General features: G+C 52.5%; 1 pseudogene; it reads right to left on the reverse strand.

Annotated features, from left to right (window-relative positions):
• Nucleotides 1–6,890: 6,890 nt before the first annotated feature.
• LOC101101324 lies at nucleotides 6,891–8,149 on the reverse strand (annotated as a pseudogene).
• Between the last annotated feature and the right edge of the window lie 2,246 nt (nucleotides 8,150–10,395).

Raw genomic sequence — 10,395 nt, forward strand, 5'->3', positions numbered from 1 at the left:
CACTTTGTGCTTGATAAATACAAGGGACTGATTGAAAGCAGGCGTCTCGTGTAAGTATTTGAAGGTGGAGGTCCTGTCTTTGGGGAGGTCTACCCCACCAGACTTGAAACATAGTAAGGAATGTGGGAGGGAAGGGGAAAGTTCTAGGTAGTTTCTCTGGTAAATGATTGGTAAAGGACCCTGCCTGGCCCCATGTCCCTCCCAGGGTGGGCCCCCCCATGGGCCTGCATGCCCAGGAGAGCCGGGTGGGTGGGTGAGAACAGCATGGCCGGGCTGACCAGAGGCCTGGAAACCACTCAGGCCTTTCCAGGAATCGTCGGGTTAGAACTAGGGGCGTGGGGCTGGCTGACACAGCTTGGGAAGAGAGCGGGATGTGGGCGTGAGGTTACGCAAGCCTCCATCCATCTCCTTTAGGAACAAACCTCTCTCCTGTCTTCCCTTCAAGAACTGTTGTCCAGACCTTTCCTCAACCTCCCTGCCTGGCCCCGCACTCCTTGCCCCCAACCCCCCACCTCTGGAAGCCATCCCTGGCCTTCATCTTCCCACGTCTCTTGACCAGGGCCGGGTGGGCTCATTGGATCTTCTTGCCTTGCTTGGGTGGGGGCTGGGGTTCCCAGGGGCTGCTCAGCCCCATTGGCCCCAGCTCGTCGATGCCCATGGAGGACGTGGTGGCCACCAGCATCGGGAAGAGCCAGTATCGCCCCTGGGCCCACAAAAAGTGGGTTCAGTGGTGGCCCCAAGCACGGATCTTCCCAGAACCTCAGAATGTGACCTTATTTGGGGTTGGCGTCTTTGCAGACGCCATCAAGGTAAGGCTCTCAGGATGAGATCATCCAGGATGAGGGAGGGTCTAACTCCAGCAGCGGGTGTCCTCGTAAGAGGAAAGGAGCACACGGACACTGGAGAGGGGACGTGACGTGTCTGGAAGCCGAGGGCTCCGGGATCGCTGGCCGCCTCCAGGAGCTGGGCAAGGTGCCTGGGACAGATTCTCCCTCAGAGCCTCCAGAAGGAACCGACCCCGCAGACACCTTGCTTCGGGGTTTGCCGGGGAACGAGGCGCGGCCCTGTGCGGGGCTGGCCCCCTTGATGGTTGCTCACGCGGGCGCCCCGGTCCACAGCTGGGCTCTCAGCTGCAGGAACTGACTTTGTGGGCAAGCAAAGCCGCCGCGTCACGGGCCGAGCGTGCCCCGCCACCACCAATCCGTACGTTGAAACCCTGACCCCGTGCACCTCCGAAGGTAACCAAATTAGGAGACCAAGTCTTTAAAAAGGTGATTCAGTTCCTTACAACCCAGCACGACTGGTGTCCTTATGACAAGGGGAAATTTGGACTCAGATGCACACGCACGCACACACACACACACACACACACACACACGGAGGAAACACATTTGGGCTTTGTCAGCCACGGGGCGCGTGGTCCTTTGTCAGGACAGCCCCGGGAGACTGATCCCCCCCCCCCCCCCCCCCCCCCCCGCTGCACACACACACACGCGGCCTCAAGGGCACACGCCCTCCTGCACGCTCACATATCCCCTCACACGATCAGCACACACACACGCACACACACACACACACACACGTGCTACAAGAGGCCTTGTCGTTGTCACTGTGGCCCCAGCACCTAGTCATTTAACACCCCACTGGCCTCCGCTGCTTTCATGGAAGCCAACGTTTGGTTTTTCTTTTGCCGAGAGCTTCTCACTCAATTTCTCTCGGTCTCACTTTTCATTCTGACTGGGAAGGGTTTTTTTTTTTGTTGTTTTTTTTTTCAATCTCTCTCTCTTGTGGTTTTGGCTGTGCCAGTGGCTGCAGCTCTGTCCCCTCACTTCCGGGCTAGCTCTTGCCTCTCCCAAGTGTCTGTCCACTGGGGGGGGGGGGGGAGGGGGACACGCCCTGCTTGTCAGTCCCCTCCCCCGCCAGCTGCCCAGCCCTTTGCAAAATGGAAGGTGGAGGGGAAGGACGTGTGAGGGTGAGACGCGAGGTCGCTGCGGGGGCTGGGGTGGAGGCCGGACCCCAAAGGCACGAATGTGTCATTCAGCCTCCTCTACTGGGAGTTTCTGTGAGCAGTTCGAGAAGTGTTTGGGCACAGAGAATCGTGACGTGATAGCTAGAGCCCCTTCAGGGACTTGGGGTCACCAGCTGATCACAGAGCTTTCCTGGGGATGCCGACACCTGCTTGCCCCAGATTCTTGCCCCTCCCCCAGCCACTACGCTTGGGGTTCTCCAAGCCGGGCCTCCACCCGCTTCCTTCAGACCGTCTCCAAGTTCAATTCTGCCTCTGCTAACAGAGGAACTCTGGGCAAGGCCCTCCATGCCCTCATTAACTCAGAGTTGTGAAGTATGAAAAGTTCTAGAACAGTCCGTGGGAGAAAGCAGCCTCTTCCTGCTTCCAGACGCTTCAGACCCCAAATCCTATGACTCCCCTCTTCCTTTTCAGATTATTTGGATTTGGGGAGAGGGGCCACGGAGAGATGTGGTTCATCACCGGAATAGCAGAAAATTGTACTTTTTCTTCTTTCTGATGGGATATTGGATAATTCACCCCGCAACTCAGTTTCATATCCATAAACTGGCTATTGTAATGCCTACCTTGTGGGACACAGGGAAGAATAAACGAACTCGTGAGGCCCTACGCCCCAATGTGACCATATTTGAAGATAGGGCCTCTGGGGACGTACGGTTAAGTGAGGTCATAAGAGCCCCGGTCCTATAGCGGGCCTTAAAAGGAAAGGACAACGGGGGGTACACAACCAGGAGCAAGGTCAAGTGAGGACACTGAGAAGGTGACTGTCTGCAGGCCAAGGAGAGAGACCTCAGGAAAACCAAACATGCTGACACAGCGACCTTGGGCTTCTAGCCCCTAAGGCTGGAACTAGGCTTCTGCTGTGTGAGCCCCCCAGTCTGTGGTATTCTGTTACAGCAGTGATAGCAAGCTAACGTAGAGGCTATTTTTTTAAGTGGTTTTTTGTTGTTGTTGTTGTTGTTTATTTATTTTGAGAGAGAGAGAGAGAGAGAGAGAGAGAGAGAATATGCAGGGGAGGGGCAGAGAGAGAGGGAGAGGGAGAATCCCAAGCAGGCCCTGAGCTATCAGCACAGAGATCGATGCAGGGCTCGATCCCGTAAACAGTGAGATCATGACCTGAGCTGAAATCAAGAGCCGACACTCAACCGGCTGAGCCACCCAGGTGCCCTTAACATAGGGGCTATTGTTGGGATCACTGGCACGCACAAAGAAACTGGTCAGTAAATGGGAGGCAGTGTCGTCGGTGGGAGGCAATTCTCCCTGCTGTTTCTACAGATCTCATGGCGGCTTTTGTCCTGGACAGTCCGTTTGCACAGCCCACAGCCGAGGGACCTAGTGACTGTCTCCCTGTGGGTCAGAGAACAAGTTCATTTACCCTTTAGGATGGTAGGGTCTGCCACCACCCCTCTCCCCCTCCAGTCCCCAGTGGAGATCTGCTTCCATTGCCGGGTAATAAAAATAATGTCATCTTGGGGCAAAGGATGAGTCTTATGAGATTGGTGGTCTCCTAAACTGTGACCCAGACAACTGTATGCTCAGCATTCAGCTGGGCCAGCGCCACGCATCACTCTGCGGGACTGGAGGGCAAGGGGACCCGTTCAAATACAGGGCTCAGGCTGCATGCTGTGCGGAGAGCAGTAAACCATTTAAATCCCTTTGGGCTCCTGGAATGCCACGGAAGGGTGGCAAGCCAAACTAATTGTTTGACATTTATTATCACTGACTCAGGATGGCTGTATTCATTAAATCAAATATTTATAGTGCCAAGCCCCGGGGGGAAAAGCATTGAAGAAATTAGGCAAAATTCCCTGGCTCATTGAACTTGCCTTCCAACGGGGGTTCTGAGACACTATGCGCAAGTGCTCCTGTGTGCGTGCGCGGAACCCTTGGGGACCTTGGGGGGGGGGCCTGCAGGGAGCATGGTGGCCTCATTTGTACTCGATGGCGGTGTATTTGCATGTTTAGAATAGATCCCTGTCTTTGTAGTAGTTAGGCAATGAATATTCGCGAGCTTCCTGTGTATCCAGCACTCCGTGAAGACTTATCAGCTCCTTTAATCTCTGCACAACCCTGTGAAGTGGGTGAAGCGGGCCTGGGAGGTTAACCAGCTTGCTCCGGGTGGCTCAGCTGTGGCAGAGACAGAGGCACGATTTCAACCCAGCTTTGTCTGACTTACTTTCCCCAAATTCTTGCTTGCTGCTTCTTTTTTTTTTTTTTTTTTTTTTCAACACTGGGTGTGCCTCCAATTCCATTCTATTCATACAAGGCATTTCTTTTTCTTCTTTTTGGAAAAAGTTTGCGGCCCAGGTGCTCCGCGTGCTGTTCATTTCGCTGAGCCCCGGGGAAGGCGATGGGGATGCCAACGCAAGGAAAAGCTCGCCTTGGCGCCTGGGCTCTTGCAACGCTGAGCTCCCACACAGGGGCCCCGGGGGCTGAGCTCTGCCTGACCTGGTCATTTTGAAATCAGGGGCCCCTCCTGGGAAGGATGCAGCCTGGGGAGAGCTGCAAGGCAGGCTCAAAAATCAGGGCTTGAGATGACTCATCTGTGGCTATTTATTATCCATCTACATTTCTCGGTCTGATTGGGCTGCTCGAGGGCCAAGCCTCCTTTTTTCTGGGTGCTGAGTAAGCAACCCAGAGTCCTGCCCACTCTGGCCTCATCTGGAGCTCGCTCTTCTCGCTCTTGGCAACGCTCGGGCCCCGTGGGGCCACGGGAAGTTCCCCCCAACTGCCCTCACCGAGGTCTTCCCAGCAGCGCCCCCCCCGGCCGGTTCCTGTCCTATTTCCCCAGACGGCTCTTCCTTCTGTTCTCAGCCTCTATGTCACCACCTCAGGGAAGCCCTCTCTGACCACCGCACCCACCCCACCGCAGTCTGCTTACGTGGGCAAGATGGGGTCATTCATGTCAAGCAGGGGCCTCTGTCGAGCAATGACACAAGCAGGGAAGGGCATCGCAGCTATAAGATAGCGCCGGGACCGGCATCAGCTGCCACCCCAGAACTGGTAACAGCCAGAAGCCGAGGGCGTCTGCAAGAGCCCAAGAGCGATTGCGTCCCTTTCAAAAGGGGAGGATTTTTTTTTACCGGCAAACTGTCAGACTCTTCAGATGTGACCCCTCTGTGTCTGACCGCTTCAAAAAGGCAGCTCCCGCCCAAGGCTCTGCCGGATGGCTCTCCGAACAGAACTGAGGTCCTTCCCTGCTCCGACGTGATAGGCAGCAGGTGTCGAGAGCCGACCCGGACGGGACGGACCGGGGCCTTTATCTCAGCTGCGCACCTCGGACTGACTTCACGTTTGGCTCGTTGACTTCCTACGGCCTCTGTTACCTAGACCATGGTGTGACTTGTTTCATGTTCTGCTCCGTGTGCCACGTAAGAGGCCAAGGTAATCACGTGGTGAGATGTCATTGAGTTTGGAATCCTGAACCTGCTTTAGAACCATGTTGACTTTATGACTGAATAAAGCTGACATCCTGGAGAGATGCGACCCGTGTGGGCGCCTTTCGAGCATGCTCGTGACAGTCTGGCGTGGTCGGCAGGATTCCATGTCGCCGACTCATCGTGTGTTAGAAAATTTAGAAACATCGGAGTGCCTGGGTGGTTCAGTCGATGAAGCGTTGGCTCTTTCTTGCTCTCAGCTCAGGTCTTGATATCAGGGTCGTGGGTTCAAGCCCTGCGTGAAGCTCTGCCTACTTAAAACAAATTTTGAGGGGCACCTGGGTGGCTCAGTCAGTTAAGCTTCCACCTGACTCGGTTTTGGCTCAGAGCATGACCTCACAGTTCCGTGAGTTCGAGCCCCGTGTCGGACTCTGTGCTGGCAGCACGGAGCCTGCTTGGGTTTCTCTCTCTCTTCCTCTCCCTGTGCTCCTCCCCCACTCTCGCTGTCTCTGTCTTTCTCAAAATAAATAAATAACTTAAAAAAATGAAATCTTTAAAAAAAGGAATAACTGGAGGAAAATTATGTACTGGTGGGGTCTCCTATTACATATTAGAGACTTGCTATACATTCTTGTGCCCCTATTTACTTTGCACTTAAACATTATAGGACAAGTCAAATACATACACACTCACTCACATTATCAATTAGGATACAAAAATGCATCGCCGATCTCGTTTCCTGCCATCGACACTGCTCAGTGAAATATTCCTTATAATTGCCAATATTCTCTTGATTTCCCCAGTTTTCTTTATAATTGCCTATGTTTTCTTGACTGAGCCCCCGGGGCTCAATCTCACGATCCTGGGATCACGACCTGAGCCAAAATCAGGAGTCAGACGCTTAACTGACTGAGCCACCCAGGCGCCCCTGAAGATTTTTTTTTTTTTTAACATTTATTTATTTTTGAGACAGAGAGAGACAAAGCACGAACGGGGGAGGGGCAGAGAGAGAGGGAGACACAGAATCGGAAGCAGGCTCCAGGCTCTGAGCCATCAGCCCAGAGCCCGACGCGGGGCTTGAACTCACGGACCGCGAGATCATGACCTGAGCCGAAGTCGGACGCTCAACCGACTGAGCCACCCAGGCGCCCCTAAAGATTTTATTTTTAAGTAATCTCTACACCCTACATGAGGCTCAAGTTTACAACCCCCAGGTCAAGAGTCGTATGCTCCACCAGCTAAGCCAGCTAGGTGCCCTGGTTTCAAAAGAGTTTAAAGGGTGTAATTCCTAACAGAACATTCTTTGATTGAACACCCTAATGACAAACCACTGTACCATTAATGTTTCAGTTGCGTGTGGGGGTAGAGGCGTAGGGATTATCTTGACGGCGCCCCAGCTTTCCTCCTGAGAAGGTCAGAGCTACGCTGGTCTGTAGTAATGCGACATCCATTAGATGCTTGAAGTTGCTTTTCCTTCAGGGAGGGCTTTATTTGCCAAGAAGGCGTTGTGCTTGATCTCCAAACTTGGCCGACAGCTTACTGATGAGATTCATAACCTTCGGGTTGCCGTGATATTTGACACGTTTGCTGGGTTCTGGGCCATGTCCTGGAAGGCCACCATAACTTCTGGATCCTGCGTGGCTGCAAGAACGACTGGGTCACTGAGAATTTCACTAAGCCCAGGCATTCCTGCCATTCCAAGCTTGTCCGCTGCCACTCCTCTGGGAAAATTACCAGGGGTTCCCCCGGGAAAGCCGCAGGGGTAGGAGCCATCCTGAGCTCCTGATTGCCCTATGGCTTCTTCCTTCCCGCGGGCTGTCTCATGTTCTTCCTGAGCCTTCTTAACCCTTTCTATTCTCTCTTTGACTCCTAGTTCCTCATGTCTTTGCTCGTAGTTTCTCCAACGTTCGGCAACTTTCTAGGCCCTCGATCGAACTTCTTTCAGTATTGAGCTAGCATTTTCGTCATAATCCAGTTTGCAAGCAAGGGCAAGGTCGTCTGCTGCTTCTTCCCAATGGCCCGGAAGTCTGGGCGCTTCCCCCCTCGCCACTCGTAAGGCTGCGCCGAATCAGGATTTGTTTCAATAGCCCCGTCACAGTCTCGGATGGCAGCTCTTGGCTTCTGTAATTTGACGAAGACACCGGCTCTCTTGGCATACAGAAGGGCCAAGGGAGGATTCAATTCGATGGCATCTGAACAAGTCAATGGCTTTCTGTAGTTCACCATCGCTTAGAGCATCAATGGCGGTCACTTTTGTTTTTAATCATTTGCCCGATCCATCATTTCCTCAGTCATCTCTACATCGTCATCTCCCGTTTCTTGAGGGGCATCAGTATCTGGTTCAATGACACCTTCGTTGTCAATTTCTAGAACGCTTTCTTCGCCTGATGGCTTCCTCTGCCTTCTTACTTTGCGATTTTTCTTCCTTGGGATTGTCTTCTGATTGAGTTTGATAAGTAGCAGGGGGTAGTCCCCCCTCCCCCTCCCCAAGGCTCTCCACCAACTCCCTCAGGAAGCTCACTTCCTCAGCGTGCAGAATGCTCGGATCCGGCTTACGCATTTTCACAAAGATCTAAAGCTCACTCACTGGGGGGGGGCTGTCTGTGGTCCACAGGCTCCCTGTGGGGCAGTGGACCCTGCAGAGGTTGCCGCCAGATTCCAAGCGCAGGTACCAGCTCAGCGTGACTGTGACCGTGTGGAAGGGGGCGGCCCCCGCGAGCTCTCCCGACGTTTTCTCTTGTTGCATTAACCAGATGCTTCACCTATTGTCACAACGGAAATTGCCACGGTGGTAACGAGACCCCAAGCGTCGCGCAGAAAATTAGCCAATCCTACCATCCGCTTAATTTTGCAAAGGTTACTTATTTTGTTTTCAATTGTTATTTATCTGTTTTTCAGAGAGAGCGAGCGGGAGAGGGAGCAGAAGGAGACGGAGAATCTTTTTTTTTTTTTAATTTTTTTTTTTTGATGTTTATTTATTTTTGAGAGAGACAGAGATAGAATGCAAGTGGGTTGGGGCAGAGAGAGAGGGAGGCACAGAATCTGAAGCAGGCTCCAGGCTCCGAGCTGCCAGCACAGAGCCTGACGCGGGGCTCGAACTCACAAGCTGTGAGATCATGACCTGAGCCGAAGTCGGACGCTCAACCGACCGAGCCACCCAGGCGCCCCTCATATTCTTTTTTTAATGTGTATGATTTATTTATTTTGAGAGAGCACCAGCTGGGGAGGGGCAGAGAGAGGGGGACAGAGGATCTGAAGAAGGCTCTGCGCTGACGGGCTGACAGCGGCGAGCCCGATGCGGGGCTCAAACCCACGAACTGCGAGATCATGACCCTGAACTGAGGTCAGACGCTCAACCGACTGAGCCACCCAGGTGCCCAAGCTTGAGAGGATCTCAAGGAGTCTCCACACTCAGCTCGGATCCCGACATGGGGCTTAATCTCCCAAACTGGGAGATCACGACCTGAGCCGAAATTGAGAGTCGGGCGCTTAACTGACGGAGCCACCCAGGCGCCCCACCATCTGCCTAATTAACGCAGCATTAAAAGAAGCAAGGTTTTTCACATTAGCGGAGAAAGACGCACCAAACAGCAAGCAGACCCGGCCATACCAGACCTCCCAGAATCTTCTGACAACGATCTAGATTTGGCACGTACAACGTGGCGGGGGGGGGGGGGGGGATGATCCAGAAATTGCCCTGATCGTTGAAGCGGCCTGGGCAGATCTCTCAGATTTTTCAGAAGACACGTCCGATGTCGATGCCTGGCCACAACAGGTAAATGCCAACTGGTGTGAGTGCCAAGATGTGCTCACCCCCGCGAGGCATCCTTATTTTAATGATTGCTTCTTGACTGAACCACAAGCAGTGCTAGGAGCCTTACAACGACTACTGAAAGTCTCAAAGAGATGGATTGGTGGCTTTTCATATCGTATTGTCAATGTCTCCAAGGGCTGATTCATCAGAGACATAATGGAGGACACGATTCTGGGCTACAAACAGACCCCACCCCGTACCACATTATTGGCAAAATTTGGTGGCCCCTCTTATGTACCATAGCCATGACTATGATCAACATCCTGATGAACTCAGAAGACAAAAATGATATGTTAGCTCCTGAATACAATATAACATTCCCTACATCCCCAAAACAGCTCACACCTGAACTCAGTTTTTCAAATCATGTCCCAACCACACCAGGGTTGCCTGAGCACATATCAGGCTGTATTTTATACAGTAACATCTTTTCAGAGCTAATTACATACGCACTTCCTTCTACCAGAGCTCAGAAAGCAGCCTGAAGACACGTTAGCACAATTTTAGAACCAAATTTTTATTCTAGCTTACAAACTGCACACCTTGGGGCACCTGGGTGGTTCAGTCGGTTAAGTGTCTGACTTCAACTCAGGTCATGATCTCACAGTTTGTGGGTTCGAGCCCCACGTTGGGCTCTGTGCCGACAGCCTCAAGCGTGCTTCAGATTCTGTGTCTCCCTCTCTCTCTGCCCCTCCCCTATGTGTGTGCTGTCCCTCTCTTGCTCAAAAATAAACATTAAAAAATGCTGCACACCTTTGTCGAGCCATATACAGAATTAACTACGCACTAGATGATTGTGGACAAAATACGATAACATGTGAAAGACCAGAATTATGTTCTTTCAATGAAGACTTTTTTTTTAATGTTTATTTTTGAGAGAGAGAGACAGAGCACGAGTGAGGGAGGGGGAGACCGAGAGGGAGACACAAAATCTGAAGCAGGCTCCGAGCTATCGGTACAAGAGCCCGACGTGGGGCTCGAACCCATGAACTGCAAGACCGTGACCTGAGCTGAAGTCGGACGCTTAACCCACTGAGCCACCCAAGCGGCCCAAGACCCGTGTATTATTGAGAGAGGATGTGGAATGCTACACACTGTATGAGAATATTCCATTGGAAGCCACAGTAGATACATGGTGTTACCAACCCAACACCAAAAATCCTTAGGCCAAATATGTT

This window comes from Felis catus, chromosome C1 (assembly GCF_018350175.1).
Source record: "Felis catus isolate Fca126 chromosome C1, F.catus_Fca126_mat1.0, whole genome shotgun sequence".
Lineage (NCBI taxonomy): Eukaryota > Metazoa > Chordata > Mammalia > Carnivora > Felidae > Felis > Felis catus.